Here is a 22,918-nt window from a genome sequence, read left to right as displayed (position 1 = left end):
CACTCCAGTATTCTCGCCTTGAGAATCCCATGGACAGAAGAGCCTGGTGGGCTACAGTCCATGGGGTCTCAAAGTGTCAGACACGACTGAAGCGGTTCAGCTCACACATATGCATGAGCTGACCCTGGTTCTCTATCCAGACTGTGAGGAGAAGTTCTGGAAAGCTCCTATCACTGTGCTTGGTGACAATCAGGGCAACAGATCAGAGTCAACAATGACTGTGCTTCATCGGCTCCCATATCTCAGCAGTCAGTACTTGCTGCTGCGAAAGTGCCTGCGTTTGCCAGCGCTCCTGTCCGCGTCTGACTCGGGCCGGTGACATGCCTGCACAGCGTTCCTCATGTCACAGGAGGGCCTCACGGAGCCAGTCCTCATCCGTGAGCAGACCGGACGCAGTGCGGCCTTGCCGTCTTCTCTGGCTTCTAAGTCATCTTCACCACGATGGCACACATTCATGGTACGAAGAAATGCAAAGTAGGGAGGATAAACAATGACACAGATTTGCAATTCCAGATGGTAGACTGGTCACGTACCTTTTGTCTCTCCTCCCCTTCCAAGACTCCACTTTAAATTCATGCTAATTAAATAATTCACCTTGTTATTCCAAAGAAAATTACTCTGAATTTAAATTAGGCCACTTCTAAAACTGTGGAAAATTCTTTAACAGAAGGGAATACAAGACCACCTGGCCTGCCTCCTGAGAAATCTGTATGCAGGGCAAGAAGCAACAGTTAGAACTGGACACGGAACAACAGACGGTTCCAAATCAGGAAAGAAGTATGTCAAGGCTGTATACTGTCACCCTGCTTATTTAACTTATATGCAGAGTACATCATGAGAAACGCTGGACTGGATGAAGCACAAGCTGGAATCAAGATGGCCAGGAGAAATATCAATAACCTCAGATATGCAGATGATACCACTCTTATGGCAGGAAGTGAAGAACTAAAGAGCCTCTTGATGAAAGTGAAAGAGGAGAGTGAAGAAGTTGGGTCTGCTCCCACAACTTCATAGCAAATAGAGGGGGAAACAGTGATAGACTTTACTTTTTGGGGCTCCAAAATAACTGCAGATGGTGATTGCAGCCATGAAATTAAAAGACACTTGCTCCTTGGAAGAAAAGTTATGACCAACCTGAAGTGAAGTAAAGTCGCTCAGTCATGTCTGACTCTTTGCGACCCCATGGACTGTAGCCTACCAGGATCCTCAGCATTCTTGCTGGAGTGGATTGCCATTTCCTTCTCCAGGGGATCTTCCCGACCCAGGGATCGAACCCAGGTCTCCCACATTGTAGGCAGATGCTTTACCGAGCTACCAGGGAAAACAGAGACATTACTTTGCCAACAAAGGTCCGTCTAGTCAAAGCTATGGTTTTTCCAGTAGTCATGTATGGATATGAGAATTGGACTATAAAGAAAGCTGAGGACTGAAGAACTAATGCTTTTGAACTGTGGTGTTGGAGAAGACTCTTGAGAGTCCCTTAGACTGCAAGGAGATCCAACCAGGCAATCCTAAAGGAAATCTGTTCTGAACATTCATTGGAAGGACTGATGCTGAAGGTGAAACTCCAATACTTTGGCCAACCTGATGTGAAGAACTAACTCACTGAAAAAGACTCTGATGCTGAGAAAGATTGAAGGCAGGAGGAGAAGCAAATGACAGAGGATGAGATGGTTGGCTAGCACCACTGACTTGATGGACATGAGTTTGAGCAAGCTCGAGTTGGTGATGGACAGGGAAGCCTGGCGTGCTGCAGTCCATGGGGTCTAAAGAGTTGGACACGCCTGAGCAAATGAACTGAACTGAATTGATTTCTGAACCCCAACAGGTGAGACAATGTCAGTGATTCCTTTTGGCTGCAGTAAAAGCTGGAGGTAAAATGGAGCCCTGCAAGGCCTTAAAATTAGTTTTTTTTTAAAAAATTTATTTATTTTAGTTGAAGGCAAGTTGCTTTACAATGTTGTGTTGGTTTCATCAACATGAATCAGCCATAGGTATACATATGTCTCCTCCCACTTGAAGCTCTCTCCTACCTTCCATCCCATCCCACAAGGCTGTAACATTAGGAAACACTTTTTTTTTTCAGAAGGGAGAGAATATGCAGCAGAATGCCCATGCCTGTGGTCAGGCCTTGGGCTGGCAGGTCACAGTCTAATGTGGGTTTCTATGCTTTTCATCTTAGGACCCTTGCTCTTTTCAGTGCTGGTTTGGGAATGAAATTAAGGTCCAGTTATTTCATGAATGCCATTGACAAACTCAGCAGCAGCATTAAACCACCGGAGCACCCAAGGACAAAGACCTCTCCATGAGTCTCCGTCATTGGTTCTTATCTTTGCATGCAAATCACTAACTGCAACTGAATTGTTGATGCAAAAGCTCAGCAGAAATCAACTAATGGCATTCATTTGCTGGTTCAAGAAAGTAGTGACTATTTTATGCTTCTATGAAATACCATAATCCTTTTAGTCTGCCTGTTCCAGAATTCACCTAATATTTGTCTGTAATTCTTGTTAGTAAAACAGGGGGATTTCATGAACACAGAAAGAGAAGGACATCAGGCAAAGTAACATTTTCTTGAGTGTTGGACTGAATTTCAGGACATAAATTTTAAATTCTAACAATAGATAGTTAGAACAATCAAAATTTAGATAAATCTTAACTGCCTAAATAAAAAAAATGCTACTGAATAACATATTACCAATAATGCAGAATAGGATAATACAAGCATTATCATCTAGTCTATTATAAAATTTTGTTTACTAGGTATCTTTTTACCTAACTAACTCGTCTTCATTTCAAAGGAAAGCATGTATTTTCTTTGTCATTCAAACTGTCCTTCTACACTGTACCCAGCTATGTATGTGAAAGTATCCTCTTCAAGAATCTCTATGTATGTTTTAAAATTCACTGCAAATAAGTCTATAAAATGAATACTTATGTACTTGAACAGAGGTGCCAATATAAGTAGATGCTGAGGTAATATTAAAGGATTGAAGTGAAATGTTGAATTAAGAAGTCTGTAACAAACTAGAAGGGTGGGATGGAGTGGGGTTAGCAGGGAGGATCAAGAGATAGGGGACATACATATACCCATAGCTGATTCATGTGGATGTTTGGCAGAAACCAACACAATATTGTAAAGCAATTATCCTTAAAATAAAAATAACTTTAATTATAAAAAATTTGATACAGAAAATATATGACAAAGGCATTTTTTTTCCTTGAGTAAAAAGAAACTCCTGTTAAAAGGTATGGAGGAAAATTTTTATAATACTAGAATTTTAAACATTGTGAACAGGAATTTTTTTAGTGTTGCAAAAAAGCATTACAAAAATTAAAATGTAAGTAACAAATTGAGTGAAAATATTTCCATTTTACATAAGAGAGATCAGAATCCAGAACATATATAAAGAATAAAAATTACCCTCCTAAAAAGAGCAAATAATATATACAGCAACTCTCACATAAGGGGAAAGTATAAATATACATTTGCCCCTAGCTTGCTAAAGTTCAGAGAATTAAAATTAGACATTAAACCTCAATAATACGTCATTTCTTACACAGCAATTTAAAAAAAAAATGATAGTATCAAGATTTGACAATTGTGTGAGGAAACAGCTGCATATGCCATTGGCTTTACAAAATAATACAGCCACATAGAAGGACAGTTTGTCTGAATTAGCCTTGTCATTCAATCGCGAAGTTGTGCCTAACTCTCTTTGACCCCATGGACTGCAGCATGCCAGGTCCCTCTGTCCTCCACTGTCTTCCAGAGTTTGCTCAAATTCATGTCCACTGAGTTGGTAATACCATCCGACCATCTCATCCTCTGTGGCCCTCTTCTCCTCCTGCCCTCAATCTTTCCCTAAATCAGGGTCTTTTCCAAAGAGTTGTCTCTTCGCATCAGGTGGCCAAAGTATTGAAGCTTCAGCATCAGTCCTTCCAATGAATATTCAGAATAACCTGAATCTGCCTAAGACTCAGTAAATCCCTCCTTTGAATCTATCCCCTGAAAAGATCTGCCTGTGCCCACAAGCAGAGGGGTTCAAGGATAAGTGAGGAATTGCTTGTATAGCAAAACATTCAGTGAAACACTCTTTCTTCAGGTGCTTACTAGGTATTAACCAAAAAAGGATTTCTCAATCACGTATGTGGAGGAAGCTCTTAAGTTAAACAGATCAGACCTCGTTATTGTGGGACTTCTTAGTGTGGCAGATACCTCACTCTACACCGAGACTCTGGGGGCCTGTAGCAGACAGCACCTCCCACAATTACTGAACCACTAAAACCTTCTTTCAGGGACCCAACGAACTAGTGGTTTAGGAAATGAGCTGAGGAGATGCTGAGCTACTTGATGATGCAAAGCAGTTTGGGGCCTCTTTCCACAGAAGGGCCAGTGGAATGGGAGGCTCTGAACTCAGTAGTCAGGCAGACTGAGCAACGAGTAGTCGAGGGAAAAATAAGACGCTGAAGACTTTTCTTCAGGAATGTCCAAAGAAGCAGCACTGGAGACAGAGGGCAGTGCAGGGTTTAGGGCGGGTATGTTGTTCTGTTCTGTTTTGTTTGTGGGTTGTTTTGTCTCTCTTTTTGTTTGTAGTGCAGAAGACACGCGTGTTGGTAGATAATGCGGAATAATCCAGCAGAGTTGCAGGAAGCCCCGATGGCACAGTGGGTAAAGAATCCTCCTGCAAGCCAGGATCAGCAGGAGACACGGGTTTGATCTCTGGGTTGGGAAGACCCCCTAGAGAAAGAAATGGCACCCCACACCTGTATTCATGCCTGAAAAATCCCATGGACAGAGGGGCCTGGCAGGCTACAGTCCTTAGGGTCGCAAAGAGTTTGACATGACTGAGCTCCTAAGCATGCCAGCATGAGTGGAGGGGCAGAATTTCAAACCACAGATCCACCAGAGAAGATGCACATTTCTGAGACAGGAAGACACTGGCCTTGCCGGGACGCAGCGTCATTCTGGCAGTGAGTGGAAGGGTTTGGAATGTGGACCCAGGTAGACCAGTAAATGAAAGAGGGAAATGATAACTTGAATACGGATTAATGTACTATTTCCTACTTTTCTCAGTAAAGTAGGAGCTAAGGCGATCTTGCATGAGGGAAGGAAACCCCAGTGTGCCAGGGTTAAGGTGACAGAGGACAGTTAAACGCAGCACTTGCAGGCACGTGCCGTGTTCAACTTCGGTTTTCTTCCATCTCTTCGGTTTGGTGCTGATATTTTCCTCACTTTTCACTCATTTACCATTTGTGCATGAATTGCCTTTTATTAAAAATAGTCAAAGAACAAAACTGAAATGTCCAGATTCTTTAGTTTATTTTACAGAGAAAGCAATACAATCAATCAAGACAGTGGAGAGGGGCAAGAGGAGGCAGTTGAAAGAAAGGGAAGGACATTTTCTTTCGGGAGAAGGTACAGCAAAGATTTTCTGTTTTAAGAGGAATAGTAAAAGTAGGAAAATAGTGAATAATAGTGAAATAGTGAAATAATAGTGAATAATTAATAATAGTGAAAATAGTGAACAACAGAGGGTCTTGATGACCTCTGCATCCAGAAGGCAGGTTAAACAACAAATAAGGATGCTGCTAGAATTTTCAAACATTGTTCTGAGATCCTAATCATGCAGACCACTCAAGATCAGTTCTTTAGGAAAATAAAAGCACTCAGCTCAGGATGCACATTGTAAGCACCACAGCTCTCCACAAGAGGGGAGCATGTCCTCAGTTTTGAATGTCTTTGGAGCCCTTTCTCTTCTCGAGATTCTTTTTTGCCTTTCACGGAGACAGAGGCTATACAAGACTTGTTTGTTTCGTCTGAGAACACTGATGTGAACATAACACATTCCTCCCCCATGCAGGCACAGGTGAGATTTTATTGGACACATGCTCACCATTTGCAGGAACACAGACCTGACACACATATAGAGCCCGTTAAATGACAATGGGGACAGTGGTGAAGCTGTCTGAGCTTATGTAATTTTATTCTACATAAGCTGGCAGAATTTTTCTCTTTAGTAAGCATTGTATTCCTTCAGAAAATCTACCTTCCTCTCTTCAGTGAGTATATATTCACCAAAACCATAGAGCAACATATACTGCTTATGTGAAAACATGACGGATGCGAATACTCTTTTTCCAGCTTAAAAAATATGTGTATGATTTCTTTGAGAGCTTGCTTCCAATACAAATATTGTATTACAATGCTTTAGTCTTCATTAAGTACTGAAGACGTGCTAGGTTCTATAATTCACACCAAAAATAAAGTGGAGGGTACTAGTAATATAAGAACTCAGGTTTCATTATTTTTAAATTTTAATTCATAAGAAGAACAATACAGTGGGCATGTTTCCCAAGTTGGTAGAAATTGTTCAGACCCCACAAAATTAATGTGATAAAAACAGCAAAGTCTTATTGACTCTATAGCCTACTTGGGCACTTTGCAATTTAAGTAATTATGAGTTAATGATTTACTTCTAAGAGCCTAGAAGTAAAATCCTCTGGTTTATTTTACCCTCTTTAACTTTGAAGCAGATTTGTTTTGTTGGGTTTTGTCTTTGCTTTAAATTCCCTGGAGCTTGGGTTGCTTTCCCAGAGTGAATTATTTACTAATACATATCATCCTCAAAGTAGAATATCTCCCATCAAATGATTGGCATCCACTAAATGCTAATAACCTAAGAATTCAGCTGTGCAGAAAAGCAATCTGAAGTGTCTGGGAATGGACTGCTTGTTTCACAGATAATCCCACCGCTGCCCCAAGGAAACTGGGGTGAGGGAGCCACGTTGTCCTTTTGATAATATATGGTAGAACCCCTCCCTGTGGAGCCCCTCCCTGGCCGTCTCCTTTCTCTGCTCTGCTCCGGAATGAAGGTGGGACTGTAACTCAAAGTGTCTTGCTTTCTGCTCATTACGATTCTGTAAAGTCGTGGCATTTAGGAAACGTGTCTCCATTTCCGTGGAGATGAAGCAGGAAGGTCAGGCTGAGCTTTAATCAAAGGCATCTCTCATGCCAGGGTCGGAGGCTTTTCTCCCTTACCTGTGTGCCTTTGATTTGGTTGCTTTTTTTTTTTTAAGATGCCGGAAACCATGTCAGGGACCTGGCCGGGGCTGTTGTCACTTAATTCAGACGCCTAGGGAAGACACTGATGTTGTCACTGACAATTTACTCTTGCAGTATTTCTCTGCTGAACTCAGAGGGATTTTGTCACTGGTGCATTATCAAAAATACATGAAGTTCTCGCCCCTTATTAAGAGATGTCATGCCAGTTGAGCTAACGTTTAAAATATAACCCTAGCGGTGAGCAGGCCCCATCTCTTGCAGGAAACAAGCGGGTGCGCTGTGTTGCCAGGGGGACCATCTCCCCCTGGGGAGGCTGTATTGTGCTGCTGCCCCATTTACTTCAGAGATTTTCCTCTTCACTCTGAACACTGTCAATCTCTCTCCCTCCCACCCCACCCCCCACCACCTCACCAGCGTCCTCATTGCTACTGGTATATTTCTCTCTCTCCCCCATCCCTTGTCCCTATCTTCTTTGGCTGGGAGTGCCCTTGCTAACCTCCAACCCCTTTCTTCATAGAAGAGAGAATCCCTTTTACTTTTCCAGTGTTGCCCATGCCATAATTCATTCTGCATTAGGTAGGCATTTCTTTTTATTTCCCAAGGAACCTGAGTCATTAGATGCATTATTAACTCAAGTAGTTCTTGGGCTGAGAAGGGTGTCATCACACTACGTAGGGCAAGAGGGGGGCTACCTCTCCTCCCAGACTTGACCCTTGAATCCCCCATCTGTTTTCCTTCTCAATTTTGAAGGCTCTCAAATTTCACTCAAGCTCAGGACTGTATGTGCTATACACAAAATTTGGTTTCTGTTCCAGTTTGGAAAAAAATATGGATTTCCACTCTTGTGCTTTAGATATGTGAGGTGGTCATGAGGGGAGAGCCAACCCTGGGCAAAAACTGTCCCTCCCACCCCCACTTCCCTTACCAGCCTCCCTTCCCCAGGCTCCTTTTCTTCCCCATTTTTCCTTCTGGCTGGCTATCTGCTACTGAACAGATCTTTAATACCAGCTTAAGTTGGGGCCATTTCCAGGGAGGTTTACAATGGAAAAAATGAGAGGTATGAGAGACTTGCTATATGACCTTGGAAGGCTGCTTTCTCGTGTTCTCAATAAAATCTCTAAAGTGACTCCAAGGATGTTGTCTAGGATTTGGGACTTTCAAGAGGGCTAGGATTATCTCCATGTCCTCTTCCTTCATTGTAATAGCCTTTTCCTAATGAAGTGCTTGTCCTTTTGCTAATACACCTTGAACTATAGAATCTTCAAGAGATTAAGTAACAGTGCTTCAGGGAATAGAAAGAGCTATTCTTTTAATGCCACAAATATTTCCCTCCTTACTTTTGGTTGCAATTATCACCAGCTTTCCCTGCACAACACCCCGACATTCAAAACCCATGTACCAGACCCAGAATATCACACTGACAAGCATCCTAGTTATCAAGAGCTCTCTTTTTTGCAGCCCACCTAACATCAACTGAATCAAAGTCAAATGCTTATCCACAGGTCTTCCCCTCTCTACCCCATTACCAGCCACATTCTCTCTCTGTCTCTATATTCTTGTAATTGTTAGGACACAGCTGAGGAAGGCAAAATCAGACTAAGGGGAAAGAAAAGGAGTTTGTTGTTTAGATATGAAGGTATCCCACAGAAAGCAAGATAGGGTCGACCAGCAGACCAGGATAAGGGTAGGGACTCAGTGAGCCTCAAGAGTGGAAGCAAGGCCATAGGATCATGGCAGGGCCCCCCAACTCTGCTGTTTGATCTTCAGTCATATTCCCTCCCCCATCTCTGTCTCTCTGGAGCATGCCATTTCTCTCTCAACTGCTGCCATGATCTCTGCTCCTATGGCAGGAAAACCACCAAACGGTCTGAGTTTTACACAGCATAGCTCCTGCTATCTGCACAAACACAGAATCACCTTTCTCAGAACAAATTTTAGAATGCAGGGTCATATTTCAATGGGCCTGGTTAGCACCCTCACCTTGGGCTGCACAAGGCACAGAAGGTGTTCAGAAAGTGCACTTACATGTCAGCACCCATTGTCACCAGATGGCCAAGCAGAGGTCAAAAGGGGGAGGGGTCGCTGTATTGACCTGAATAATGGCCCTCAAAGATACCCCAGTTCTAACCTCTGGAACCTGTGAATGTTACCTATGTGGCCAAAGTGACTTTGCAGATGGACTAACTTAAGAATCTTTAGATGGGAAGGGTATCTAGGATTATCCAGTGAACCATAAGTGGAATCATGAGTGTCCTTTCTGGAACCAGGGAGAGGGAGATACAACTTTAAAGGAGATGGAAGCAGAGATTGGAGTGATGTGCTTTGAAGATGGAGGAAGGGGCCACAAGCCAAGGAGTCCAGGCAGCCACTGGGGCCTGGAAAAGGCAAGGAGATGGATGTCTTTCTAGATTCTCTGGAAGGTGCACATTCGTGCTGATGCCTTAATTTCAGCCCAGTGAAAACCATTCTGGATTTCTGGCTTCCAGAACCATAAGAGAATAAACTTATTTTATTTTAAGCCAGCAACTTTGGGTGTTTTATTACAGCAACCATAGGAAACTAACATAGAGGTTCTTAAAATACAAGAAAGGGAGACAATGCCTAGGAAGGCAGTTTTTGGTGAGGCTCTGAACTGACAGTGCAAAAGATGCCTGCAAAAGACTGTTGTCAGGGCCTCAGGAGTGGGTATTGCAGTGATAGTCGGATTCTGACTTCTGATTAGAGACTTCAGACATATGCAAAGAAAATGCATCATGGTTGAAGAAGTAGATGCAAACCCTTTCTGGTTTAAGTGGGAAAGTTCAAAAGAAGTAGGATTGGATATAAATGGCCACATGGGGGAAGTTTTAAGAGAAAGCAACTAAAGGGGAAAAGGATCTGAAAAGAGAAAGGAAAGGTCCAAGAAAGACAGAAAAAGAGAGAAAAAGAAAGAAAGAAAGAAAGGGAGAGAGAAAGTGTTAGTAGCTCAGTTGTGTCCAACTCTTTGTGACTCTGTGGACTGCAGCCTGCCAGGCTCCTCTGCCCTTGGGACTCTCCAGGCAAGAATTCTGGAGGGGTTGCCATCTCCTCCTCCAGAGGATCTTCCCAAATGAGGGGTCAAACCCAGGTTTGATCCTGCATTGCCGGCAGATTCCTTACCATCTGAGCCACCAGGCAAGCCCATGGGAAGGTCCCAGAAAGAGCACTAAAGAGGCAGTGAGGGCCCTGTTCCCAGCTCCCTGGTGCTAGTTCCAAAGTAGAGAGGGTTCTCTACCTTCATAGCCTTGGTGCAGGCAATTCTGAGGGGAGGGCTTGAGGGACCTGATCCTGCACACTCACTCTAGCTCAAGGACACTGCGAACCTCAAACTGGTGTCTGATGTTGGCCTGGATGTTGCCTTGTTAGCTCCTGGGGCTCCTGAAGTTTATGTCACACACTTTGGGACATGGTAGCTATATCAACACAAAATCCTGTACAGCTAAAATGGAAAACCCCCAGCTGGCCATGCACAAAATCTCCAAGACTCCTTGGTAAGAAACAGAACAAGAGAAACTAAAAGACATGACCCTTATGTCAGCCCTGGAAAATACCTTCACAGTGGACTAAGTGCTTATTGAGGCAAAATGTGAATATTCCTCAAGGAAATCTGGAGACAGTTCTGCAGAGCTGAAAGTAAAACACAAATCCATCAACACCACTAGAAGCAAGAACACATTCTCTGGTAGTGGCAGAATTTATGGGTCACAGAAAAGACGGCACTTTTAACAAAAAAGGAAATTCCTATATTTGGGAAAAATAAACTGAAGATAAACAAATGTGCCTGAAATCACATCAAAACTTACTTTCTCCTAAAGTCCCCATCTGTGTTCTTTTTGTTGACTAAAATCATAACAATCCTAACAGAAGTTATTAGTTATTTGAATCAGTATAATTTAAAAAATATAGCTATAAATTGTACTTTCAGTAGCTTCAAATCATCTGAATAGCTCTGTCACCTGTATGGAAATAGAAAGATTTTTTTGTTCAATCCTGGAACTGTAGTAAAAAGAGAAAGTGTGTGTGCCAGTTCAATATTGCGTTCAGTTAAATGTACAGATCCCAAAATATAGTGGTTTAATCTAAGAGGGTCCAATCTTCTCTCATTAGAGTAATTCCTGAGGTAGGTGGTGCAGGGTTAGTCCACACTCTCCACAAAGACACCCTTCTCTCCTTCTGCTCTGTCACCCTCAGCAGATAGCTTTGCTTTACTTTGGTTATCTATGCATACAAGAGAGCTTCATTGTCAGCTCACTCTGCATTCCAGGCAAGAAAAAGCAGGGATACGAAGGGTCAAGGCGAAACGGTGGAAGGTTTTCTTGAAAGCAGCATCTACTTGTCTTACATTATCAGAGCTATGGCCCTCTTTATTCATCCCATGCTGCAGATTCTTTTTAAAGCTGAGTACTTTGCTTTCTTAAAGAACATCAGGGGACTTCCCTGGTGGTCCAGTGGTGAGGAGTCTGCCTGCCAATGCAGAGGACACAGATTTGATCCCTGGTCGGGGGACTAAGATCCCACATGCTGCAAGCAACTAAGCCCATGTGCTGCAACTAGAGACACCCACATGCCACAACAAAGATCTTGCATGTGCAACTAAGACCCTGCACGGCCAAATAGATACTTAAAGAAAAAGAGCATCAGAAGTCTTTCGGAAATAAGTTAAGGAGAGTGGATATGGAGTATACAACTAACATGTCTGTCATACTCTTGAAAAATGGTCAACCGTTATATTTGCCAAGATAAAAATCATCATTAGAGCTTCTCTTACTGCTATTTTAAAAATCAAGAAAAATGCTTTAGTAATAGGCTGTATTCACTGAGACTATTTTAGTTGTAAGGAACTGAACCAACTGACAAACTGAAGCTAGAAGGAGGGGCTGTTAGAGGTATACTAGGTTATGTCATACAAGTGAAGAAAAGTCTGATTAACCTACTCTCAGAAAGAAAAGCAGAGAGGAATTCTCCAGGGATGTCTTGGATTTTTTTTTTTTTTCTGTATAAATCTGCCAATAACAGATACAGACCACATAGTGCATCTTACAAAACAGCACCCTAAAACTGCATGGTGATAACTACCAGCTCATGTCACATCTGGGTTTCTATAGGTCATTGAATCATTCTATAAGGCCAGTATTTTCTGAATGACAGGGCATATGATAGTATCCATTAATCCCTTGGATATCATCTCATTGGTGGCCCATTTTTGAAGTGGATTTGGTGATAATATGTTTACTGACAGTGCATATGACCTTCAATAAACTCATAGACAATATGCATGGGTGTGAAGGGAAGACAAGTCCAAATCCAGAGCATGTGTATTTCTTCTGATAGTTAAAAAAAAAAAATCCCCAATTTATTCACTGATGGCAGGGGCCCAGTTTAGTTGATCTAAATACCAAGTGCCCAGAAAGCATCTTTGAAGTTTGGTGCCCGATAGTGGTTCCAAATTGGATGCCCCTGCTTGAAAAATTGGGTACTCAGCAATGATCCTAGGCAAGAAAGTCAGATCTAGTGAAGGGGAGTTCATGCAGTTGAGCCTATAGCAAGTCTAGTATCTATCTGTGCCACCATGCCTGCCTTATTCATAAGCCCACTTATTAAACACCTCACTGACTAATAAAGGAAAATGTCATCTATGGACCATCCTGCCCACCTGATTACCACAAGTTTCTTCTATGAAGAAAGTTTTCTGAAAGTGATGTGTGAGATACAATTGTTTTTACACTTTAAGCCCACCCTGAAAGACCCAACCACACTGCCCATTCCTTAACCTTCTTGTCATGAACATTGTAATATTCCTCCTTTCCAGTGAGGGACAGACTATAACAATGTCCTAGAAATCAATACTGATCCTGATTTTAGGCCAAATTTCCTTTTAGGCAAAGTAGATAGCCAATTGGTATGCTTACTGCTCTGGCCACAAAGAGTTTTAATTTCCGCCACAGTCTTTCAGGCCACTCCTGTCTGGAGGATTGTACATGTAGTCTGTACAGACATTCCAGTTCATGGCAGCGTTTCTCCAAGAATCAAGCATGACAGTTTCATCTTTAGTCAAGTGGTCACAGGAAACCACCCATGAGACCATTCATAGGTATGGACTAAGACATTCATGGGAATGTGAACGACGGGAGTGTGTATGACCTGACTGTGTAAATGCACTTGTGCTTTCAGGATCCAGTTTGATAATGGAATGTTACTAGCCATACCCAGCTTTAAAGCTACATATACAAAATGGTATTAGTCGCTCACGAGTAGTTCAAACACTATAGCTTTCTATGGAACAGGTATTCTGTATGCACCAGAGTCCATTTAAAAACTGGAAGCTCATTCTAAAGAGAAGAGTCACCTGGAAAGCAGAGGTATGCTCTGCTTTCAGACTCTAGAGACCACCACTAGATTGTCCCATTAGGGCTTATCACAGACTCCATTGTGCAACCCCATCTCCAAATAACACCACTGCACTCGCTGGGTTACAAAGGCTGAGGGAAAAGTCGCATGAACTTTGCTGCTGTTGTTGAATCGCTAAGTTGTGCCTGACTCTTTTGTGACCCCAAGGACTGTAGCTCACCAGGTTCCTCTGTCCATGAGATTTCCCAGGCAAGAGTACTGGAGTGGGTTGCCATTTCCTCCTCCAGGGGATCTTCCTGAGCCGGGGATTGAACTCACATCTCCTGCTTTGCAGGCAGATTCTTTACCTCTGAGCCACCAGAGAAACATGAACTTTGCTCTGACAGAGTTAAAGGTGTTCCTCTCATGCTGGCAGATTCTCAGGTACCTGGCGATGATATATATTCACAGTGATTTCTCTCCTTTTTCTTGCCATGGTTCACTGTGGATAAAGTATATTTATCCTTGTCTCACAGACTTTGGGTTTCCCCACCACATGACTTAGTTTCAACAACGGAATGTACATGGACATGATGGTATTCCAGCTCCTAGAAGAGACTGTAAGGTGTGATGTCTGTTACCAATTGCTCTCTTGCACCCCTGCCCTGCCCAAGTAGATGGCCCTCTTCAACTCTGGCCCCAGAGTGAGCAGGGCTCGTGGTGCCTTATCTGCAGCCGGGATTAGCATTCCGGTGGCAATGCATGACGCAAGTGAAGGAGAGATAAATGCTTAGTTTTGTAAACCACTGAGATTCTCAAGGTTATGTGTGACATGTGCTGTGATCAGATGCTCAGTCGTGTCCAACTCTTTGTAAACCCATGGATTGTAGCCCACCAGGCTCCTCCGTCCATAGGATTGCCCAAGCAAGAACACCGGAGTGGGTTGGCATTTCCTCCAGGGGATTGAACCCTCGTCTCTTATACCTTCTGCATTGGCAGATAGATTTTTTTTACCACTAGTACCACAGGGGCTTCCCATTTGTGATGCGGTAAAACTAAACTAAAGCAGACTAAGATGCCAAGTAAACAGGTCAAAAACTATGTACAACCTACTTCTTCTGAATATGAAACAAACTGTCATCAACATCTGAAAAGGACAATCATCCCATGTGTTGTGTTTCCTTCTCCATGTCAGAATAAAGGGATAAACTTGTATTTTAGAATGTTAGGTGGCAGCCTGGATGGGAGGGGAGTCCGGGGAGAAATAGATACCCATATTTGTATGGCTGAGTCCCTTTGCTATTTACCTGAAACTGTCACAACATCGCTAATCAGCTATGGTTTAGTCGCTAAGTCGTGTCCGACTCTTGCGATCCCATGGACTGTAGCCCACCAGGCTCCTCTGTCCATGGGATTCTCCAGGCAAGAATACTAGAGTGGCTGCAATACAAAATAAAAAGTTTAAAAAACTTATATTTTAGGTTGGAAATAATATCCCAACATATTCTAGAGTATCAATGCCATAGATATGTCATAGTATTAACTCTCAGAACTTTTGCATATACTCTCTCCTACTCCTTGAACCAAAACATCTGAGGTGTTTTCCTTTTCCTGTTTTCTCAGACGCATCACCTTGACATCACTGGTGTAATGAACACAGAAAGTACCCACTCTTGATGGCCTGCTGGGATCCCCTTGTCCAGGCAGGCCTATCAGTGTCCCAGTGCTTTGAGTGTTACCTGCTAATGACTTTCAGCTGCCAACTTTTGCCCAATGGTTACAGGCAGGAAGATACTTTCTGAGTAGGTTTATGAATGGCTGAATGTAGGTTGCAGGCTGCTAGTTTTTCAAACTGAAATATGCAAGGCACCTGAACTTACACACAATCCAGTGACCAATTCCAAATACCTTCTCTTATTCATCTCCTGAGAGTCTGCTGCCTGCAGTCTCTCTTCTGGACAATGACTGTGTTGGTTGAGGTTATTTGCATTGTTATCACCAGAAATGGACTCTGGCTAGCTTAATTTAAAAATCTTTATTAGGGAGGAGTATAGCAGGGGGCTCACAAATTAAAATAAGGATTGAGCAAGGGTGATTGGAGAGGTGAAGAAACTACAGAATCTCCAGGGACATTCATAGCAGAGATTAAAGACCCTGTCTCTTTGGCAGTGGTTCTCAAGTTCGTCTGCATATTCCAGTCATATCGGAATTATATAATCCTAGTGCTGATACTCAGTCCACACCTGAAACGAACTGAAATCAAAATCTTTTGGAATGGTACCCAGGCATTATTATCTTATAACCCAAGAGTTGATTCCAGTCAGCAGCCATGGTTCAAACTTCAGCTGCATCAAAATTACCTGGAAGGCTTATTAAAACAGACTGCCAGGCTCCAGTCCCAGAATTTCTGATCTACATAAAATCCATTAGAAATGATTTGTATTTACAACAAATTCCCAGGTGATGCTGAACCTCGGTCTGGGGTGAGCCTGAGATTCTATATTCTTAACAAGTCCTCATGTGATCTGAGGCTGTAGATCCTCAAACCATATTTAGGGTAGCAAAGATCTAGAGCAGAGGTTCCAAAACATCTTTTCTCAATTCTTAATTTGTGAGCCACCTGTTTGGTCTTCCCTAATCAGGTTTTAAATTAAGCTAGCCAGAGTCCATTTCTATTGGTAACAAGACTAATAACCTCAACCAATACAGTCACTGTACAAGAGAGTGATTTAGCAAATATCAAAGGCATTGCAAATCTTGTGAAAACATGTATTCTTGGAACCCACCACCAGATTTTGATTCAGTAGTTCAGAGGTGAGGCCCAATAATTTCTAAGTTGTTCTCAGGTGACACTGTTCCCACCAGTCCATAGACCACACTTTTTATAGCGCTGGTCTGAAGGTGGTTCTGACCATGGGGACTGTCCCCCAACTGCCCCCCCCCCCACCGTCTCAGCAAAAGGGCATTTGGCAAGATCTGATTACAGTTTTGATGGCAGCACTGCAGCAGATGGAGAGAAGGTAGGAGAAGAAGGAACGCTACTGGTGTCTAGTGGGTAAAGGCCAGGGATGCAGCCAAGCATCACATGATGCATAGAAAAAAAAAAAATAGCCTCCCTCGCTACTTTTTCTGATTTCGTAATTCCAGTGAGAAAGAAGAATATTTTCCCAGTTTGGGTCAGGTGCCCACCTGTGTGGATCAGTCAACTATGCCAGGGTGGCAAGGCCTTGTACACATGAAAGGGGAGAGCCAGTCCTCAGAGCGATCAATAAAAGGCAGACTGTGAGCTCTTCCGAAAGTCAAGAGAAGTGGGGAAAGGTGTAACTTTAGCCAAGACAAGTGTGCTCACTAGAGCAGGGTGGTGGTGGGTAAGAGGCATCTCTGAGGAGTGACAAATGACTGAATCTTCGCATACCCAGCAGTTGCTGGAGCTGCTTCTGTAATCGGAACAGCTGGGAACCTCACTCCAGGCTCTTGAAGCCCAGGGCAGCCGCAGACAGACAGCTCCCTGTGTTTCCACACTTCCCACGTGTCCCCTCTCTCCGGAAGCTGAGCCTGTTTCTTTTCCTTTCAAACTGAAGTATACACACACAGGCAGGCACACACGTGTGAGTGTGCACGCAGTGCTCAATGTTGATTCAGTTTGAATTTTCAGTCTGTCCCCCACAAGAACTGGTGAAACACACAACCAGCTGGACATAAAGAAAATAACTCTGCCCTAGTATTTATTGGATCACCGCTCACTTTGATCAATTCTGTTTCAGGTACTTTTTTGTCCTACCTAAGTCTACCTTGGAATTGTTATTGACACTGGTTCATATAGGAGTAGTAATAGCTAACTTCCATGAATATTCATTTAGGCTCTATGTTCAGATATATACACATATACACATGTTACACATATATAATATATATGCGCATATATGTGTATATATACACATATCAGTCAGTTCAGTTCAGTTCAGTCGCTCAGTCGTGTCTGACTCTTTGCAACCCCATGAATCACAGCACACAAGCCCCCCCGTCCATCACCAGCTCCCGGAGTTTACTCAAACTCATGCCCATCGAGTCGGTGATGCCATCCAGCCATCTCATCCTCTGTCATCCCCTTCTCCTCCTGCCCCCAATCCCTCCCAGCATCAGGGTCTTTTCCAATGAGTCAACTCTTCACGTGAGGTGGCCAAAGTACTGGAGTTTCAGCTTCAGCATCAGTCCTTCCAATGAATATACACATGTCTAACTTTAATTCTCACATTCTTATGAGGTAAGATTGTTATCAATGGAGAAAATTAGTTTTAGAGATCTTAGATAACTAGCCCAACATTATACATTTCTCAAGTATGTAGTAGAACAGGAATACAAACCCAGGTCTGTCAGTCACCAAAATCTTTTGCTTAACCATGGTCTCCTGTCCTCCCCTACTCTGGACTCCCTGACTTCCCAGTCCCAAGCATGAGCCAGGAGCTAAAACAGCTTAATGAGATCTTATAGAACTGTCACGGAAAACCAATTTAAATAAAAAATGCTAATCAAAGTAGAACACACAGTCCTCAAGGCTTAATGAAGACAATCTGAAAACAGCTGAGGTACATATCACCACTTAGAATTTTCATGTCACTCAAAAAGTACAGAGCACGCAAATGATTTCAGTGTGAGCGTTAGTTGCTCACTTGTGTCTGACTCTTCGCGATCCCATGGACTGCAACCCCCTGGCTCCTCTGTCTATGGGATTCTCCAGGCAAGAACACTGGAGTGGGTAGCCATTTCCTTTTCCACAGAATCTTCACAACTCAGGGATCAAACCCAGGTCTCCTGCATTGCAGTTGGATTCTTTACCATCTGAGCCACTAGGGAAGCCCAAAATGACTTCAGACCAGATGGCAAAGTAAACCTAGAATGAGCGAGCCCTCACTGCACCCACTGTCTCTACAGGGACACCACGTCCGAGACTGTAACGGCAGCCATCTCCCCGCAGACCACCCAGCAGCATGTTGTCAGATCAGCTGAGCTGGAATGAACCCTGGGTGTTAAAGAAAGTACTAAGGATTCCCCAGTGCTTTTTGCATTTCAGACGCGGCGCTTCACTGGCTTTTAGCAGAGGGTAAATGGGTGGCGTGTGCTTGAGCCATGCCAGCTCCTCGGAAGGTTGTGTCTCATTTAGATCATCAAAGCCACTGGCCAGACATTCTGTCATCCCCTGTGCTTTGCGGAATGCCAAGCATTCTGCAGATGGTCCTCCAAGTGCTAAATAATAACAGTGTCTAGCTTTCATGGGCTATTTGAGGTAGTCATTCTTCATACTCATTCTATTAACTGCCTCTGTCTCTGCTCTTGGTGAGAAACACTGTTATGAGTGACAAGATGGACACCTGGTTAAAAGACATCTTCAGAAATAGAATTCCTTGTTCCCAATCATTTTAAATTCTTACAGCATTTGACTGAAGTAAAGCACACACACAGAAATTTAGTGGCTTGTCCTTTGTGCTAGTTGCAAAATTTATAGTCACCCCTCTACCTGTATCTTCTCTGAGATCCTATCTGCCTTTGAGGGCTAACACAACATAATTCTACTCCACTATATAATGTAATGGTGAAGAGGAATTTTCTGCTTGGAAGGGACCATCTCATTTCAATATGCTGTGACATCTTTTGGAAACCAATATCCTCTATAATGGGGAATGGCTGCAGATCAAGGGCAATCATTTCTGTGATTTATGAGCAGTGCAAGCAGATGGTTTTTTGAATATCTGGCCTTTTCCCAAAAACCTCATGCAAGCTAAGCTGTTGTATCTCATTGAGTGAAAAGCTTTTGCTTCCAGGTAAAGAGCTGGGATGACTCAGAATCTGACTTTGTACTTAAAACCAGAAACAGAAGATGCTGCCAAAGAAAGCCAATGAACTATTTTTTTTAATTTTCCCTACAGCTAGCAGCAATCATAACTACAGACCAAGCTGTGTCAGCACCCCCTCCACCCAAAAAAAGAGAGAGAGAGAGAGCCAAATACCTGGTCTGGAAGGTGAAGATGTCTCATTTTGCTATGGTTATTAGATTATCAATTTTCTCCCCTCAAGACCTGTGTGATTCACAGGGAACACTATTAGTCTGGCAAGAATTAATTACAGCCCTGACAAAGGTGACTTTCCAAACAAAAGCAAAAAGGCAAACTAGTCTTTATGTGAAATACCTGTGCAGTTAGGTTTGGCTAGGATTCTAAACAGGATCGTGGGAAATTCTCTGATTAAAAGGAGTATGTTGGGCTCTTGTAAGTGAAAGGCCAGGTAGGTGGGACTTGATCCTGAGCTATGACCAAAAAGTTGTAAATATCAGCATTATTTCAATATTTTGAAAAATTAAGGCTTTCATTTCAACTTGATTGATCCCCTCACAGCTCAAAAAAAGTGAGAATTTTTTGAGGACTAGGGATTGACAGTGATAAAGATTTATTTCATCTCAGCATCAGAAGACTTGGGGACATTGTACACATAAATGAAGGAAGCCAGTCTGAGTGACTTGAAACAAAGGGAACCATGAAAGTGGCTTTCTCTACAGTCAATATATTCAACGATGTGTCATTAATTTGAGATCCTACTTGTTTCTCTTTCTTTCTGGAGAATTAATGTTGGGAAAATGTTTGAAGCAATCAGATGAGTCTTTAATGATTCTGCATTCTTTCCTGTAGCAATGAAATCCTTCCCTTCTCCTCAGTTACTGAGCCCTCAGCAGAGCAGCGACCTTCTATTTCAAAACTGTGCATTCAGGAAACATTTTTGCTATCAGTAAGAAGCCTCAGAGTAAGCCTCAATCACTTCTGTTATTGCGTGCGTTTTATTTTCGGGCTGAAATGGAAGTCTTTGGCACCTGTTCAAAGGATTTTGAGGGTAAGCAGTAAGAGAGGGAAGGATGGCTTTTGCCTCTTGCAGTGCACTAAACTGCCACGATGCCCCTCTTCCCAGGGGCAAGTCTCCCATCTGTGACAGATTTTTATCCCCCAACAGGCACCAAACATTCCAGAAATGAGCACTGAGGCCTCTGGTGCTCTCCACCTGTGCGTCTAAGACCACACTTGGCTCAGCTTGTCTTTTTGCCCTGAGAACAGACCTTTGTACTCAGGAAAATCTTATATTTTTCAGTTTTGTCAATTGTTTTTATTCCACAAACTCTGGTTTTATTCATTCACTTATGTAATCACTCATTCACATATCAATTTAACAAAGATTTATCAGTTGCCTGAACTAGGTTCAGGATGTTGGCTGGCTCCCAGCTCCAAACAGAAAAGAAGAGACCCATGTCCTCATGAGGCTTATATAAACTTAGGTATCTGGTTAACTTCATGTTATTTGGTTTTAGCTTTAATATTTTAATCAATTTTTTCTTGTTTAATAATGAAAAAATTTAAACTATGAATTTGCCTTTGAATACAGCTTTGATAGTATGCAATTAATATTCTTATTTAATGTCATCCTTGCTATTATTTTTGCTAACAACTGATTTGAGCTTTTCTTTAACTTAGTTTATAGGAGGATAGTTTGCAATGATGCTTGTTTAATCTCAAACAGGGATATTTTGCTTCCTTATTATTAATTTCTGGTTTATTTTGCATTAAGGCCAGAGAATATATCCATTATAATTCCATTTCTAGAACTTACTATGGTTTCTTTGTGGACTAGTAGTTCTGACTTTTATAAATGTTTTATTGTGAGCTGACAAAAATATATATTCTGTTTATAAAAAACAGTTAGAAATATGACAATGAAAAGTGTTTTATTTTATTTAGATGCTATTATTTTATATACTTCATAGTATACCTATTATACTATAAATATAAATGTCATTATATGATACTATTAGGTACTATTAGAAATTGTTTCATAAAACAACATACTACTAATAATATACTAATATATTTTTTATAATAACAATATACTTTTTCATGTTTGACTTTTTGATCTGTTAAAAACTGAAAGAGGTGTGTCTAAAATCTCCTGATATTTTTAGCTTGCTTTACACATTTTGATGGTATTTTATTCACTACATAAAAATTAACTACTATTAAATTTATGCAAGAACCTCCTGGTCACTTTTAGTAGGTTTTGCTTTCAGCTCTATCTTCTTTGATATTAATATTGCTATTTGTGCTTTTTATGTTATGAAATGGTCCTTCCTTGTATATCTCTTAGATAGCATTTAAATTTTTAGATTTTATTTATTTTTTCTTTTTGTTTTATACAGGCTTCTTAATGATACCTGAACAACTTCATTTTATTTAAAAGATAAACCCGTTTAAATGTATCATAATTTATTTATTTGGTCTTGTTCTGTTCCCTTTTGCAATATGTTTTATGCTTACCACTTGGTAGCCATACTCTTGCATGCCAACTCTTTTTTTAACCCTGTTTTTTGCTATGTTGATCACACTTTTTGTTTTCCTTTTACAAAACCAAACTAGATTGATTTTGGCTTTCCAAAGGTATATCTCTCTGGTTGTCTATTGATGTCTACTTGTTCCAGAAAAAGCTGGTTTTCTTCCATTGGATTATATCTTTGTCAAAAATCAATTGGGTGTTTTTGTGTGGGTCCATTTCTCAGTTCTTTATTCTGTTCATTGATTCATGTGTCTATCCTTCTGCCAATAACACACAGTCTTAATACTGTAGAAATTGGGTAAATTGATTTCTCCCAATTTATCATTTTTCAAATTGTTGTAGCTATTCTAGTTCCTTTCATTTAACCATTTAAATATTAGAATAACCTTGTGTGTATCAACAACAACAAAAATTCTAGGTTTATCTTTGAGTATTTTTACCAGGACTAATGTGGAATATACTTTCTAAAGCTTATAACAAACATATCAATATATGCTAAACAAAAATTCTCTCTTTACACATGAATGATACTGTAACTAAATAAGAAATTCCTGGTTAGAGCTCAAATTCTTCCTACTCCAAAATTCTATCAACATTGCTCCACTGGTATCTAATGTTCACTGTTGTGCTGGAAAAGATCAAAACCAGTCATATCTCTCCATTTTTTTCTCTCTGGATGTGCAGAAAACACTTTACTTACTATCGAAATTCAAAAATTTCACCAGGATATGTTTAGGTGTTGTTTTCCTTTTGCCCAATTTGCCTTATGTGCTGTTTCAGGATACTCTTCATCTCAGAAAGTTTTTACACTGTTATTTCCTGATGTTTGCTGGGTTCAGTTTTTAATCTTTTCTTGGAACATGTGCCTTTCACACCTGTGCTCTTCATTCTTGTTAATTCCCTCTCTTTGCTCTTATTCTCTCAATCCTGGGAGAATTTTTTAAAGTTGTCTTCCAAGTCACTGGTTACTTCTCTGAGAGATAATTCTTATCTGTACTGCTTCTAACATACACTTTAAATTTGCTCATTATATTTTTAATTTCTTTACCATTTAAACTTTTTCTTGTCAGTTCCCTTTATACTTACAACTGTGTAGAAATCCCTTTTGTACTTTTGAAATATCAACTTTCTTCTCTCATTTCA

The sequence above is a fragment of the Cervus elaphus genome, chromosome 18, assembly GCF_910594005.1.
Source record: "Cervus elaphus chromosome 18, mCerEla1.1, whole genome shotgun sequence".
NCBI lineage: Eukaryota > Metazoa > Chordata > Mammalia > Artiodactyla > Cervidae > Cervus > Cervus elaphus.
Note: the sequence above shows the minus strand (reverse complement) of the source record.